The following is a 16,856-nucleotide window of genomic DNA, read 5'->3' as shown; positions in this document are numbered from 1 at the left end:
AGAAAGTCTATTAAAAGGCATACTGTAGGTCCCTGCGCTGAAAGGTTCCTGGAGTGATGCCTGTGAGAGTCTTTAAAAGACCCCTTTCTTCACCCAAGTGAAAGCAGCTATTGAGGGCACACAGGGCAGAATACTAACTGGAGTGGAGGTCTGCGTTTGCTGTGAAACAAATCAAAAGCGTTCTGTATGTGCCGGTGGAAGGGGAGAGAGGCGCTGGACATGAACAGAGACAGCTAACGTGGACTAACACACACACACACACACACACAGTAGACTGCCGCTCCGCTAACAGCCACTGGTGCTAAGCTTGGTGTGTTCAAACACCAGCAAGTGTTGCTCCGTTCTGCTTCGAGGAAACAATCATGTATTCTCTATGAAAGCTTATTATCTGCCATTTGGTGGAAGCAATCATCCAAAGTGCCAAACAGTGGCCCAACACAAGCTGGCAGCATTACAGTACAAGGAAATAAATATGATTTGTATCAGCTGATTTGGGAAACTTACAGAAATAAGAGACTTCAACTCCAACAGCCTCTTCTCACTTGTGGATGATTTTAAAATTCATGAACGTCACCTGGGGAAAAAAAAGGAAAACAAAAGAAAACTGATTATTACCATGTTTCTTTCACAATTACTTTCATGTAGTGTGTTTATCACCATTGCCATCAATTAAAAGGGACATTTCATCCCAAAAAAATAATGTTTTGCCACTTACGTCTGTCTAGTGGTCGAGACTTACAGAGTTTTAAATAATTTGTCCAGGTTGATGAGATATCTGTTTCTCAGATTTCCTCCTCTAACCCAATACCATGGAGGTGAAGGTATTTCATTTTACAGTCACACTTTTCACTATAACTAGCTTTTACCAAAGAAATAGCAGGTTTTGTTTCTAGAAAGAGATGTTGCGATTTTTAAATGCTGTGAGCACCAAAAATTAAATTTCATTCATTTCTATTGTTTAGCGGGAGAGACAGAAAACTCAGAGACAGGTATCTTACAGGCAAGTAAAACCCAAAAACTATCTGCATGGCTACATGCCACAAGATGTAAGTGAGAACATGTGTTTGTTGTTGCCTTAAGCAGCAGGATACATTTTAATGAACACTGACCAAATTCTTCACATACTGCCAACAAATTGAGGTTTGACAAAGTATGAAAATTTGGATTGAAAATTGTTTTTGGAGCCCTGTGAATGCACTCTCGACCCACCTGAGGTCCCTCTGTAGTGGATGTTTGACACAGAACAGAGACCCTGTGTGGAGTCCACAGCAGAGCCAACAGAGGATCAGTGTGTTTCTCACACAGCACTTTCACTGCACAAACAACAGCACACACGCAGCCACGCAAAGCCTAACAAACGACAAACAGCGTGATTCTTGAGCGGAGCTTTGAAGTCGGAAAAATTGGCCGCAATCTGTCCTAACAGAGTTAGTGATGCTTGATATTTTCTTTCAAAAAACTGATTCCAATTGAGAGCGCGGGGAAGGGGAAGGGGGGCGGGGAAGGAATCCCTCTCATCAAATGGACAGCTAATCATTCCTGGGTCTTCACTGCCTGGCTTAAATAGACCACTCTGACTCAGAGAGCTAACCTGAGGTCAGCCTTATCATAGCCTCACATGCACACAAGCACACACTACAAACAGCCATTTGCTAAATAAAGGGTCACAGGAAACAACATTAATAACATTAAAGAGGTCAAACTGCCAATGGAGAGCTATAAAGGTACCATGTTTAGGTTGGGACCGCCTTGAGTGGGCCCCAAATTAAGAAAGGATGGGAGCTAGTCTTCATTGAGAGTGGGAGGCCGCTAATTAAAGAAATAAGTGAAGTGGATGAGGAGAGACTTAAGGAGAGAGGCTGGGTTCCCACAGACAGGCAACAAAACACACCACAGCAGCATTTCTCTGACACTATGCATCATGACGGCTCCCCAACACAACATCTAACTTGTACAAAGAGAGCGATACAAACACGCCTTTGATTCCACAATTTGAGGCTAATAAACACGCCTTTGATTCCACAATTTGAGGCTAATTGAGAACAATGAAGAAAAAAGCAAACACTGGGCATGTATGATCTTTTATTCATGTCTTTAATCAACCAAATGGTTCTCTCTTGGATGCATTTTTCCTCTCAGGGCACAATTAGGGGTAATTCTGGCTAGAACAACTCAAAGGCTTGTACACTAAGAATTTCTTGAGATAATAATAATGATAACAAATAGTCGGCAAAAACACACTTGTGTGAATCACCATGGAAAACATTTCCATTAGATGCAACTTCTTTCTTTCTTTTTCTTTTTTTGTAGACGAAACGGTTTTACCCAATAAAAGCTGAAAAGACAAGTACTCAAAAAGCCAACGTTTCAATCGAGCACCGCTCACACTCTGCGGCACTCGCTGACCCGTCTGAACACGTTCCAGATGTCTGCAGAACCAGTTATTCTGTTTCCTCTCCTTTTTTTTGTTTAACCCCCCTCTCTTCCCTCCATTCCTCCGCTCCATACGCCCTGCCACTCATCTGCAGATGGCAGACCTGACACCTGGAGGATCCTGGGTAATCAGAGAGACAGCTGGCTGCCCAGTAGAGGAGAGCTGCAGCAAAACGCACATGCTCTCTCTCTCTCTCTCTCTCTCTCTCTCTCTCTCTCTCTCTCACACAAACACACACACACATATTCAGCAACAGCCTTGTGTGCAGGAATACACAAAAAGGAATACACATTAATTAATTCTGCACAAAATAGTCCATGTGTTTCTGCACAGACTGACACGTACACATATGTGAATACTTTATATACACTACTGTATTTAATGGTGGAATTACACTTTGTTAAAATGTAGAATTAAGGTGTGATCCAGCAGAAGAAGAGGAGAACACAATCTTAAATAATAAGATGTTTTATCAGTTATTGTAACTACATTGCACTTATTGAGGGTGTGGCAGAAGAGTTCATGATTATAGATTTCAATACCTGCCCCTTTAGATTTTCAAGCTCTTACATGTGCAAAATAACCCTATGTGAGCTGCAAAATCCCTACATATTTTCAAAAATGAGGCCTAGAATTTTTCAAGCGGAGACAAAGGAATTTACCAAGTAGTGTCGGAGCATGACTCACTATTGTCATCTTTTGGCTTTAAGTTTAATCGTATCGTCACAACATGATCATATTGTGCTATTGTTTTACAAAACTCTGTTGTTTACATGAATGACCCCAGCAAACTCTAATAACAAAGTAAGCTGTAAAAGGTTTTGTTTTACACATGTAAGTAGTTTTTTTCTGATGTAAAACATACAACACACAAACACGGTTCGTGAACTGAATATCACTGCCCACACCCTAGAGTCTGTCCATTCTATCTAATTGTGTGATTTTGCAAATATTGTGAGATACATTCTCATCCACCTCTGAGGGGAGCTGAAATAAGGGACTCAGGCTATACAGCCATTCCTGGCTCCTCCTGACAACGGCAGGAAGTAACAGCTACCTTTTTTGCCCAACTGCTGTAAAATGGCGCGTGTTACTCTACCATTGAGCCAGCGGCAAAAAAAAGCACCAGTTTGGAAAAGAAACTTTGCGCAGCAAAACGAACGGCCTGAGACCTGCCTTCTGGCAAAAGCCAAGGCGTGACATCATAGCATTACAGACAGTAACAAGAGAGCTAAGAGATATGTTGCACGACAAGGAGATACACTGTATTACATTCAGAGCGATGCCTGCACCTGCACAATGAATGCACGCATTCACGCAACAAAATATGCACAGTCCCAAATGTTGTCTTGTTGCAGCTGTCAATGCCACTTGTGCAGACGCGGACACACTGAAGTAAGAACAATGGAACTCTATGAGACAGAAGCTCCCTCAATGAGCTTAGCACCACATGAGGCTGTGCTGCCACTTCCATGTCTGCATCACAGGAAACAAGTATGGTTTCCAACTAATCATATGGGCAATTAAACCAGAATGAGGTTCACTTGACCCATAAACGATGAGCTTATAGCACACGTTGACTGTCAGGCCTAGCGATGTTTGTTGTTGTTATTTGCCTGTGTTTTCTCGCTTGAAAACTTGAGACTTCTGAGTATTCACACTATCTAATGTTTTTGTCCAAAGCTTGCACTTTGATCAGAGTTGCCAGATATGAATCTATTTCCCGCAAAATATGTTGATTTAGTACTCATTTGCTTTGCTTAATATGTTTTGGAGAAAATACAACCGCTGTCTTGATTACATTCTCTGTCGATGCTTTTTATTAATCCCTAATTTGTGCCATCCCCCCCTCCCCAATTACGATGTCGAAGAGGCGTGGGAAGTTAGGTTTTTGGACACTGTTTGACAATCCAACAGGCATACTGGGTTAACGGTCAGATGTGGGAGGGTGCTTGATTGGTGGTGTGTACATAGCACAGAACTTTGAGGTTTTAGGCTGGTTTAGGAAAGATGGAGGAAAGATAATGTTTCAATATAAAGATTTCGTGGTTATGTTGCTAAAAAAAAAAAAGAACAGGGCTGCAGATATGCTTGTGGGTGGGCAAACTGCTAGTCAGAACACCTTTAATAGGTGTGATGAGGGAAGGGGATGTTTGCATGAGTGAAAAGCCTTTGTGTTCCCTTCACAAAAGACCTGGGTGAACATTAGAGAGGCTTAAGTGACGACCGAATTCTCTCTCAAGTTGCTGTTAACATGAAATATTGCTAAAGTAAAGGGCAGAAGGGAGGGAGAAGGTTGGTAGGGGCAAGCGCCAGCACATACATCTTTACCTCGCCCCTCTGCTCACTACCTTTAGGAGATTACATTATGGAGCTCGCCATTGTCCCGCTTCTTCAAGACAAAGCCTGTTCCACTGTGCTAACAGCGCGCCTTGGAAAGATTGTAAAAACAAGAGGTGAATGTCAAAAGCAGAAGTGAATAGGATCTCTCCCTTCTTTTGTCAAGCTGGTAAGGTATGCACAAACACATCGCTGCGTGACAGAGAAGAAAGGAAGGCCTTGTGAGAGAAGGAGCAGGAAAAAGTTGGAGCGTCTTTGCATGAAAAGGCCAATACCGTGAGAAGTCGTCTGCCTGACTCCTGGGTCTATAGAAAAAAAGTATTTGGATGAAAGACCCCCAAAACACACAGAAGGCATTACGCTAAAGACAAAACACAAGGCCTGGAATGACGACCTATGGCTGTAAAGATAAAAAGCTTTTTTTCTGGAATATAGAACATTAAGGTTGCAAAATATTTTTTTAAATAACGATAGTACAAAATAACATATTTATCAAGAAAGTGAATTTTCTTCATTTGCTGCAAAGTGATTTCAGATGTATGAAGAGCAGCCAACCACTGCTAAGCTTCCACTGAAGTCAACCTTGTCACGACCCAAACAAGGCTTTAACTGTCAGGGGCAATAATGAGGGCGACCTCGGCTCCCTCTAATTTACAAGGCCAGCGCCAGCCTGTAATTAATTGCTGCGTGCATAAATGTAAATGAGTCCACTGGGGAAGCAGAGAGAGAGAAAAAAAAAAAAACGGCTGTCAGGCCAATATTCCAGCAGGGAGCAATCTGCGAGAGAGGGAAATGATTTAGAGGACAGCGCACAAATCTGCTGCTCCGGAGAAGCCGAACGTGAGGGGAGGCTCGTTGCGATGGTGGAGGTGGTCGTCAGGAATGGTTAAAAAAAAAAAAAGGAAGGAAAAAAACTGTGGTGGCAATAAATTTCAAATGTTTTATTTCAATCTTCTCCTCCCACATATGTCTACAATTTGTATTCATAAGAGAAATCAAAACACACAGTTTATCTGATCTGCCAGACCCGAACTCCTCCACCCCACACTGCTCTGACTTGTTGCACAGAGGAGACATGTTTTTCTAAAGAATTAATGCAAATATTTCATTTCACAGAAACGTTTATCATGATGCAAACATTTATTGAGGATCAAGACTATTTCCTTTATTTTGCATTTGTACTGCTCTGTCCCGACGCTGAAACAGACTTCTTGCCAGGGGATTCAGCCTGAGTAAGTGATTACAACAGTCATTGATCTAATATCCACTAGGCTGCATTTTCAGTCATTTTATAATGCTACTCACACTGTGTGTCAACAATACACACATTTGTAGCTGGAAATGTACCAGTACAACTCTCTTGGCCACAGAAACAACTCTACAGGAGGAACTGTGGGCCAAAGGCTCAATCACGTGTTACCTCATTCTGTTGCAGTGACTTAACAGACATTTATTTAAATGAAAATCTTTGAGATTATTACATTAAGACATTGTTTCCTTTGATCTAAGTGTTGAGGTTATGTCAAATTGGTAAAGTGTTTAGTTCTCTTCAAGCTGATGCACACCATGACTCCCTCCATTATCACCATTATTATCTTGGAACTTATCCTCTACCTGCGAAAGTCATGGAGCTGCACAATGACAAGGAGCACATTAAATCAAAGACAAGCAGGCAGGAGAAATATGTAATAATTTATGGCAGCTACAATAGCGGCTCTCATTCATAAATGTCCAGCACAAAAGGCCGCCTCTTAATTCTTAATTTGTGTGCACCACGAACAAACAGGCACAGAAACCATTGTGCAACCTGCAACACACGTGAAAACCACAATGTGTGGGTCAAAGTAGTGACACTTAAAGACACACACACACACACACACACACACACACACACACACACACACACAAACGGCGAGCCCCGTAGCAGCCACAATAGCGTCTTTATGACATAAGCTCCTTTTCACTACAGTGCTTTACAAAGGCAAATGAGATTTTTCCTATAGCAGGCCTCCAGAAATAACAATTGACATCACAGGCCAGCCTACGTATGTTTCCCATATTAAACAGGGACACACAGTGTAAGCTCCTTGAGAATGAGACTAAACAGCTTGCTGAGGCAGCGTTTTTCCCTCCTGTAACAGCAGGCCCTCCTACAGGGAACCATCGACTTGAGGGACTGTGGCAAAGGGCCATTTTATTGTTACACACCGGCTGCGGAACCAAGACAAATGAACTACCTCTAACAATACAGTAGTACGACTGACCTGATTGGTTTCAATGCAGTCTCATCTCAGACTGAACGGTAAAACAAAGTTTTCTCCCAAAACCAACAGTTAATATTAGACACATGAAATAGCCCAACAGGTGGGTCCCATGAGGAGTGCAATTCTCTTCAGATGGCTCACACAAGAGCACACACACACACACACACAGTGCTGCTACCATTGCCATTAAGTGTATCTTGCCTATTCTTGTATGCGAAACCTTCTGGCACAAATGTCAGCAGGCCGTCCATCCTACCATCTAAAGTGTGCTGGATTACGTGGCGGAAACCTGAGGTCTGAGCCCAGTCAGCTCGATACTCGAGCCAGCGCCACTCCTCTGCACAACCCGTCATCACTGAACACCACACCGCACACTTCTGCTAATCCAACAGCGTGTACAGAACATAGCATACTATGTATAAAATAGACAGGAGCGTGTCAGGAGCATATCTTTTATGAATATGTTCCCAGGCACTGTATAGCCCTGGGAACTTCATCACACAAGGAATGAACTTGACGTGTGTATCTCACAAAGTCTTTCTTGCTTTCAGAGCTGTCCGTCAAGCAGTACGTTTCTATTCTGAGCCACACAGTAGATCGCCAGCTCTCTCTCTCTCTCTCTCTCTCTCTCTCTCTTTTTTTTCACTGTTGCCTCTATCTCTCCACTGCGAGCCAAAACACTCACCACCATCCCATGATGACAACGGCTCGATTAAAGACTTCTTTACGGCCTGGAAACCATGGCAACGCCCTGCGTAGACAAGCTGGACGACGACCAATTGGATCTGGGCTCCGGTGGGTGGGACCACGCTATATTGGCCCTCACTACTTTACCACAGGGTCATTTCGGAGGCCGCGCATTCGGAACCCTGCTGCCACGCCCCATTACTCCAAACCACTACGAGTGGTAAAGTGAAGGTTAGCCAGCCTGCTTTTAGAGCAGGGTGACGCTTCTAAAGATGGGAGGAGCAGAGTCAAACTGTAAAAACAAAGTAAACATGAGCTCAGAGTACAATCATTCCAGGCTTGTTTGCAGTAGTTTTAAATCTGAAAAGAAATCATCTTAAAATTGTAACGCAAGAGCGAGCGGCAGTCTGAGCATTGCTGCTGGGCACGCTGTTGGGTTCACGTCTGCTCAAGATCACCACGGCTGACCAGTTTGACAAACCTCTAGCTGAACACTAGACTGGGTAAACCCAGCCCAATCTGCCGCCAATTTGATTTCGCCCTGTAGCTCAGGCTGGAAACCTGTACATTTTTCTATCCTGCTTCCGTTACAACTCTGCGGGGACCAATCACAAACTGGCTTATCCACCAGGCGCGCTATTGGCGGGTTTAACACAGTGACGATTTAACGATTGCCTTTTAAAAGATTTCAAAGGCAAGTTTTCGTTGAAAACGGAACAAAAACTTGCCCTGGAACAATTCCCACAAAAGAAGGATGTGTATGCCTTACTACCGACCTGGCTTTGGTAAAAGCCTAATTTACTAGCTAGCCCCGTTGGTGGCCAAAAGAATGGAGCTCAGCTCTGCTAAGTACGTCACCCGGATTGTTGGTCTGATTGGTTGAAGGACTATCCAACTGTGTACAGGCTCATTTGAACTTTGCCCGTTGACCACGCCTCTTGTGCAGTAGAAAATACAGAGCAGATTCCCCAGACTAATGTTCAATCTTAAAAGATGGTGATAGCCAGACTAGCTGAACACCCAAAGCATCGGCATATTTACTTTGTCACCTATATATTCAGACACCCACCCATCGTCTCTATGTTTTAGTTTTTTCCCTCCTTCTTCAGGACACATTCTTCCACAGACGCCATGTTTGTTTTCTACTGTGGAAACACTTTGATTAGCTCTATATCGCCCCCTTGAGGACTGACGTTTGTTAAATCCACCGATGCGTAAAAGCGCAGGTCTAGTAGGGATGGGGAAACAATTGAAAATCGTATGTATCGTAAAAAAAAAAAAAAAAAAAGTGACGATTTTTAAAATGGTGTCTTTTCCTTAGAAACAATATATATATATTTTTTTTTTAACCAATGATTCACCTAAATATTTTCTGTTTATACAGTACCGCTGACTGAAAGCAGAAAATGCAGAAAATACATGTTATGTACTTCTTTACAAATTAAATAAATGTCAGACTGACTGACAGACATGTGATGCACATTCTTTTTAAGAAAACGATTAGTTTTTAGAAAAGTCTCGTGATATATTGTCTCTAGAAGTGTAGTATTCAACTTTTGTTTTTGTTAAAGAGGGAAAAGAAAATCGCAATACTCAATAGTATCGAATCGCTATACCTCTAGAATCGCAATAAACAAAAAGCATATCGTCCCAGCCCTAAACTTCTGTATGTTCACTGGGGACGTGTGTTTGTCCCAGCTGGGCCAGGGGTTGACATTTGCGTTCGCGTACTTGCGACATGTTTCGGACCTAAGTCAGAATATCTGAGCTTCGGCTGCTTCGATTCAGACAATTTGTTTCGTGATTTGTCCCTCACAAGTCCCCCAACTTTTTAAATTCTAATTAGCTGACAATCCTTAATTGCTGGAGTGCCCCCCTTTAAATGGTACCTTGCAATGTTTTTTCCCATTATGCTTGAATTCTTACATCAAACAAAACATAATTACTTGTTTCCCAGACAATTGTCATTGTGAAGGTTACACAGACTATTTTCCTATCCAGGCTGTTATATCTTCCAAATACTTCAAATTACATGTCTAACCTTGTTACACAATGCACCAATATCAATTAAATGAATCAACTACAAAAGAAGGCAGAGTAAAGTCCCTCCTTTGTAAATTCGGAGCCGAGAAAGCTACGCGTGACTGTACCGTCGGCTCAGTCATGATATGTGTTGTGTGTCTTCGAATGTGTATGTGTGCGTGTTTGGGAGCAGCAGGAGGTCTTTCCCTCCCCACAAACATTTCAGCACATTGTTTTTTATCTTTCCCATCCTTGAACAGACAGACAGACTTCTGATGGAAGTTCAAAAAGAAGCCTGCCGTGTTGTGCTACTGTGGCTCTGGAAAACAACTTGTGTGTCAACAGCAGATTAAAGTGAGAAAATGGTGAACAAATTCACAAGCGTAGCACCTGAGAGGGATTCGTGCAACATTAATAAGCGTTCATCCAAAGGTTGTGCAAATAATTTCTTTTGTTTGTTTTAACCTGCAGGGAGTACTAGAGGGGTGGGGTTTATGTGTCATAACAATTTGTTTTTTGAATCTCACAAAAGATGAGTAAATGTATCTTCAAACACTATCCTCCAATTGTCAAAACATTCAGGCACTTATAGCTCCAACCCCACCCATCTGGTTGTTAAGCAGGACAAAACAACCCAGGAGATATTTGCTAATGACACCCACTGTCCCACACTGGCTCCCTGCATTGTTAAGCACACAGAACGGTTGTTATTGAAGTTGGGAGTCATCTCAGGACATTTACTTAGACTATAGTCTCGCATTAACAGACCTTCTTTCACAGCGCTGCGGAGGAGGGTCTGGCTAGTCCACACAGCATTCCGAGATGGGAGAAAAAAAACGTGCTCTGGTTTATTGGCATTTCTTTAAACCAATCACAATCGTCATCGGACGGAGCAACGGTGCCTCTGCAAAATAGCCTCGGGAGGAAACTTGTTTTGGTGGAACGTGTAAGTTTTGAAAGTTGTTTTTAGTCGTGCAACAGAAAACTCAGATTGGACAGATAGTCTAGCTAGCTGTCTGGATTTACCCTGCAGAGATCTGAGGAGCAGTTAACCATAGTCCTCAGAAATCCACCGGAGTTTAGAACGCCAACACAAAGAAAGAGGAAGGTGACGGACAGCCGGCAGAATTTCCGGCGGCACCTGAACAATCCCGGAAATGAAACGTAGAATATAACTAAAGAGAGAATCATTTAGTAACAAAAACCCTTTGTGTAGAGTTAAGGACAAAACCCGGCAAACACATCTGTATTAAAAGACCCGACTGAGAGAGAAAAAACAGGGAGAGACAGAAGTGGAAGGAGGAGAAAAAGACTAAAGCTCTACATGCTCCTGGACATACAGACATGCTCGCATGTGATTCCTCTTTTCTGTAAAATCATCAGGAGCATTGTAATTGCCAAAGCATCTGCTGCTGCAGCAGTCCAAGGCCACAACTACTGACTGGCAGATAAAGAGCCACTTGAGCACCGATGTCAGTCACCTGGTCACCCTATTATAGTCTTGTTTTTAAATACTAAAACTCTGCAATGTGATTAGCTGAAACAAAAAAAAAAAACACCACAGCAACAACACTTTTCTTTGTAATTGATGTCCACGTATTAGCAACGAATCAACTACGGTGGACATTTTTCCAGGACTCCTTTTTTGACATTTAGTTTTGGCTGCTGCTCCTGGCAAAGCTGAGACGCCCGTCAAGTGCAACAGAGAAGGAAAAAAAAAACAGTCTGAATTATGTCTTCTTCTTTTTTTTACAATGATTCAGCTTTCTTAAAGGGGAAATAATAAAGTTACAATGATGGGATTTCCATGCGCAGCAATGAACAATAACTTGCAAATCTATTTGCAAGCAACATCAGAGAATCTAAAAGTTGTTGTTTTTTTCCATTGGGGGAAAATAATTTGTCTCAGGTCAACATGCAGCATTCAGATCGAGAGACTAGTGTCAACATTTTGCTAACCAAGTACATTCTATCTTAATTTTATTTTTTTTTGTTTTAGACACAAATCCTTCATTTCACTTTTCGGCATATTAGTTAAACTGGATGTCAATTTTTTTTCATGAGGTGGATGTTTACCTTTGGAAACAAAAAACTGTTGTCTGCTTGGAAGATTTCATAAAGTAAGTCCTTGTTTGACCTCTTCTCCAATTCAGTCTTTGCGCTCACTGGTTTTATACATAACTGGGTTCAGTTTCACAAAGCACCTTAACTCTTTATTCCACCACAGAAAAAAAGAAAGAGTTTTTTTATAATATCATTTTGGGAAACTCATTTAAATCCATATGCTTTTATTGTCTTATTCTAAAAAGGGCTTTTTGGGACAGTTCAGTGTGGTCCTATCGGCAGAGTCGGATCCATCTGAAAATGTTTACTGAGTGCTTCAAATGCGGAATGCCTCGGTTAATGTGATCAAATACAAAATAAAGCACAAGTCATTTTGCTGCTCATCTTTTAGGTTTTCTTTACAAAAAGTCAAAATGACCTCTCAGGATGCAGGAACAAGCCTCGAGCAGGCTTCCCAAACGTACTTAAGCCATATTATGTCCATTTATGACTAGCTGGATTTGTTTAGCGCATTCCAGGAATTATTTCATGTTACTTAATTTACGGAGTTCCTACATTTCCAGAAATGACTTTCAATAACGCAGAGAGACGGCAGCCCTGTGTGATGTGCTGCTGGAGAGTGTCACGGTGAGTTTTTCCACTTGAAAGTGAGAGAGCCGAGAGAATGATGCTGCAGTTTGCCATGCCAAGTTGTTCACAAATGGCAAAACAAGCAGGAAAACAGAAGTAAAAAAGAAACATTCATAGCCGATAATCACAATCCAAGAAAGAAGTGGCTTCAGTGTGGATTTACGTAAGCCACTCCTTGCTATTTTCTCTCTAGGCAGGACGCCAGGTTTGTGACTGTGTTAACACTGCAGCAGTCATTTGTCAAAGGCTTTTGTGTAAACCATACATTTATAATCTTAGTCAATCGTTTGCAGGTACACAATAGCCATTGTCCATGTTGCAGTCTTCGGACAACGGTGACACACACACCCTGATGCCTAAAGAAATAAGAGCAAGAGAGAGAAAAGAGCCGAGGAAGAGGATGAACTTTGTGAACTTGAGCTGCTCTGTGGATCAGAACGCCCAAAAATATGAGCTGCTCTGAACATGACGAGGACGCGCCCAGGATGCTGAACAAAGATGTCGCCTAAATACTGTATGTTGAGATGTGAAATGAAGAGGAAGGAAGAGCGAGTGTGTGTCTGTGTGGAGGGACTGCTGTTGTCATTAGGGGCTGGTGTGTCAGGTAAGGTCTTATTCTGAGTTTTGAAATTGGATGGTGGGGAGCAGGTGCTAGAGGATCAGCGGCAGAGAGTAAAAGGTTAGCCCGGCTATTGAAAGAGACGAGAGAGGAGAATGAACGCGGCCCCTCGTTATTCTCCGCTCTGGGTAGAAAATGAGGAAGCTGTTTCCAAGGTTATGTGGTGGTGGAGAACAGAGGAGGGAGGATCCACAGAGAAGTATGCCCACCCAGCAGGGCACACACACTTACACCCACTTACACACACACACACACACACACACACACACACACACAACAAATACATACATGAAGGTGCATAGATACACATGACAAGGACACATCACAAGACACACAGAGAAATTCTTTTGTATTATACACGCCTAACTGTGCACAAGGACGTGCATGTACATACATGCACGAGGGTAGTCTCGTGTGTGCACACACACACACACGCACACACACCTATAACACACTTACACGTGCAAAAACACACTGGGTAAAAAGTCAATATGCACACGAGCCCACATAGTGTCACAAACAGAGGAACATTTCACAGTGTCCACAATCACAAATATGAATCCATAAACGTGCACACCTAAATACAACCACGCACACGCACACACACACACAGTGTATGTTCATACACACCTAAGCTTGCATTGTGGTTGACAAACTTATGGGCATCTGCCAGCGTGCTTCAAGTGCTCATTCTCCGGGGCCTCAACCTTTCTTTTTCAGCAGCAACACTGCAATTTGGGTGTGCCGTTGGGCCAGAGATAAGTATAGGCTGACTAATATGCACTTAGGACCCAGGGAGAAATACTTAGGGCTAAATGTTTAATTTGTGTTTGTACAACACATGTCCAATTTAGGGGCTGGTGTCTTTTTGAAAGAGCCCGACAACAAATAATTAGGACTCTCCGGATGGGCCACAGGCTTAAAAGGATGGAGCGACGTTTTGTTTTGTTTGTTTTTTCGATGAAAGTGAATGACATCTTCAAAAAAGCAAACATGTGGAAACACTGAAATCTGCAACACCATGGTCAGATGGAAGATGGGCATTCAGCTTGATAAAATAAAAGTAAAGCTAAAGGGTTTAAACATGAGGACGCTTCCTAAAATTGTCATTAGCTATGACTCCTTTTGCGTATCAGGGTGTTGTGGATGTCTTATAAATGGCAAACTCACAGTCACAATCTCAAAATTCAGAGCATTCCTCCACCTCCTCTCTTCAATCCCTCCCTTCATCTCACCCTCTCTCTCTCTCTGCCGTCAAATCTCTTTCTTTTTAGTCTCTCCAGCTTGTGCCATCTCTCTGCCACTTGAGAGTCCCTCTGGGCCACACCAGAGAAAAAGGCCTCCCAGAGTCCACCAAATATATGTGACATATTAGAAAAACGTGTGAGCAATGGATGGATTTCTAAGAACGAGAATTAGATCCTGAGGTTGGCTTTGCATCACATTCGCAGCGATGTGCACATTCATAGGGCTTACCATTGGAGGCAAAGAAGAAATAAATTTATATTTTCAGAGTGGAATTTTTAATAGATGATAGTGATTTTGAATAACAGTCAAATGTGTGCTGATGCTGGAAAATAACATAAGCACAATCTGAATTGAGTGTGTGTGTGTGTGTGTGTGTGTGTGTGTGTGTGTGTGTGTGTGTGTGTGTGTGTGTGTGTGTGTGTGTGTGTGTGTGTGTGTGTGTGTGTGTGTGTGTGTGTGTGTGTGTGAGAGAGAGAGATACCTATATCAAATGAAAATCTGAAAATTAAATAAAAATCTTTTTCTGTGAGGCAACCGGCCCGAAAATGAACTGAGCAAATGACTCTGTAGGATTTAAAAATATATATATAAAAATATATATATACATATTCAGAGAATGGAACCTGATGTTTTACCAAATGAAAAAAAAATAATCTTGTAAATTATTTATATTATATCACAGGTGGAGAATAATTCAAATGTGCCACAGAAATAAAGGGGCATTGTACGCACGGTTGATAATAGAGATTTCATGTTGCTGACAGGCTCCTAGTGGACCACACGGTGACCGGCCGCTGTATTCAGCCTTGTCCGCCAGTTGTCAGCGCGGATCCCCACAGAAGAAGAAAGAGAAAAAGAAAAAAAGCTGCAGGTCTCCCTCAGACAGCGGAGAGAGCTTAACCATGCAGCCCGGGACAATGTGCTGAATTGGCAGCCTATATATAAGTCTGCCATTTGGACACTCTAATGCCACTTTACCTTATGAGGGAACTTCAACCCGCAGCACCTGCTCAAAACAAAATGCCATAGGAGATCAACTTCGGCGACCCCCCCCTCCCCCAAACCCCCCTTTGCTCGGATTGTTTTTCAGACAGACACTCTCACTTACAAGAGAGGGGGGTTGCAGCTCTATAAATTGTTCTGCCAGAGTCCAAACAATTAAACAACTTGTTGGAAATTGTGATTTACTGCAGGCGGGTGCGGGCAGGTCCAAACTGGCAACTGGAGGCTCTGTCAAGCCGGGCAATTATAACTCTGAATAGAGGAGTGATTTGATGTGCAAACAAAAACGTGGATGCGTAAAACAATTAGAGCTGATGCTGGGAAATTGCGCAAAACTCCGAGTATGACAAGCGATGAAGATATATAGCTTCACAAATCTCAGAAACAATTGCGCGTTTCCTCTTTTAGCGGTTTTCAGACTCATTAGTTTTGTCAAGCATGTGTGATCTCTCTTTTGCTCTGTTTCTCTAAAAGCTCCTTATCTGCATGCGAGCAGCGGCTTATCTTTGAGGTGTAGTGTGGCTCTAAGTATTGGGGAACACCCTGAAGTGACTCTATCAGTCTTTTCCAGGCCGTTGTCGTGCGTCTTGTCCTCCTGTACCCCCTGTCACATCCTCACCGTGAACTCAGGGCAAATTAAACTCTCACACATGCAGGAGACAGACCGGGCTGACTGTCCGAGCTGCGGACTCTTCACTCCGGACAAAAAAAGCTGTCCCTGCATGCATGGCTCAAGTTCACACCCGCACAGTTAACTTCATACATAACCAGCGCTGTCACTGCACAACTGGCAAGTGGAATTGACACTTTTTTTTAGCACCCGTTAAGACGCACGATCCAAACTTGTAACGATCTAACATAAAGAACGACAATGATCGCACTGGAAATAAAAGTTTAAAAAAGAAAAGAAAAGAAAAGAAACTTACAGATTAATTTCTCAACTCTCTCGCCGTGCTGGGACACTGTTCTGTTTTCCCTCGGTATTGTCTCCCAATGGATCTGTGTTAGGGCTCCGAGTCTATTTTAATTTATGACTCACGCATTCTTCTAGGGTCAGGCGCCGTGACCTCCGGGAGAGAAAGTTAACTTTGGCCCTAAAGACGCCCCACTTTTTTTCCCCATCCAGACTATATTTCTCTCTATTATATCCCAGTACATGTGCAAGAAACACAAGGCACCACAGATCCACTGCGGGCTGAAATGTGCGTCTGTAGAGGTGCCGTGGAGCCGGGGACGCGCGCACAGCCCGTCCGGCAGAGCGTCCACGATTGTGGACAGAAGGCTACCGCTGTGTGGCCGAAGAGGAAACTACTGAAAGTATCATCCCTCAGACTCCAGCGGGTCTGAATGGGATGACTTTAGGAGTCCTCGGATTTCTTGAAACTAAATTATAAAAGTGCTTTAAAAAAAAAAATCAAACTTCAGTAGCTCTTAAAAAGTATTTAATTTGTTACAAGCGAATTTATGCAAAGCTTCTTTTTTTGCGCGTGGTGCTTCAGAGACTATTTCTAAATGTCTCTTAACGTGTTCTGAGCCTATAGAACCA

At 42.6% G+C, this 16,856-nt stretch overlaps 1 protein-coding gene across 4 annotated transcripts in view; it reads right to left on the bottom strand.

Annotated features, from left to right (window-relative positions):
- The window catches only part of LOC114559752 (transcription factor SOX-6), a 112,897-nt gene that overhangs the window by 94,787 nt on the left and 1,254 nt on the right, over positions 1-16,856 (bottom strand). For 2 of the 4 annotated variants that reach the window (XM_028584602.1, XM_028584601.1), the window contains exon 2: positions 505-574. The gene's annotated coding sequence lies outside the window, so the exon portion shown is untranslated. Of the gene's footprint in view, positions 1-504; positions 575-7,723; positions 7,778-16,236; positions 16,488-16,856 lie in introns of those variants that run through there. The other 2 variants (XM_028584600.1, XM_028584603.1) reach the window with 2 other exon arrangements.

This window comes from Perca flavescens, chromosome 8, assembly GCF_004354835.1.
Source record: "Perca flavescens isolate YP-PL-M2 chromosome 8, PFLA_1.0, whole genome shotgun sequence".
NCBI lineage: Eukaryota > Metazoa > Chordata > Actinopteri > Perciformes > Percidae > Perca > Perca flavescens.
This window is presented reverse-complemented; position numbering and strand designations above follow the sequence as displayed.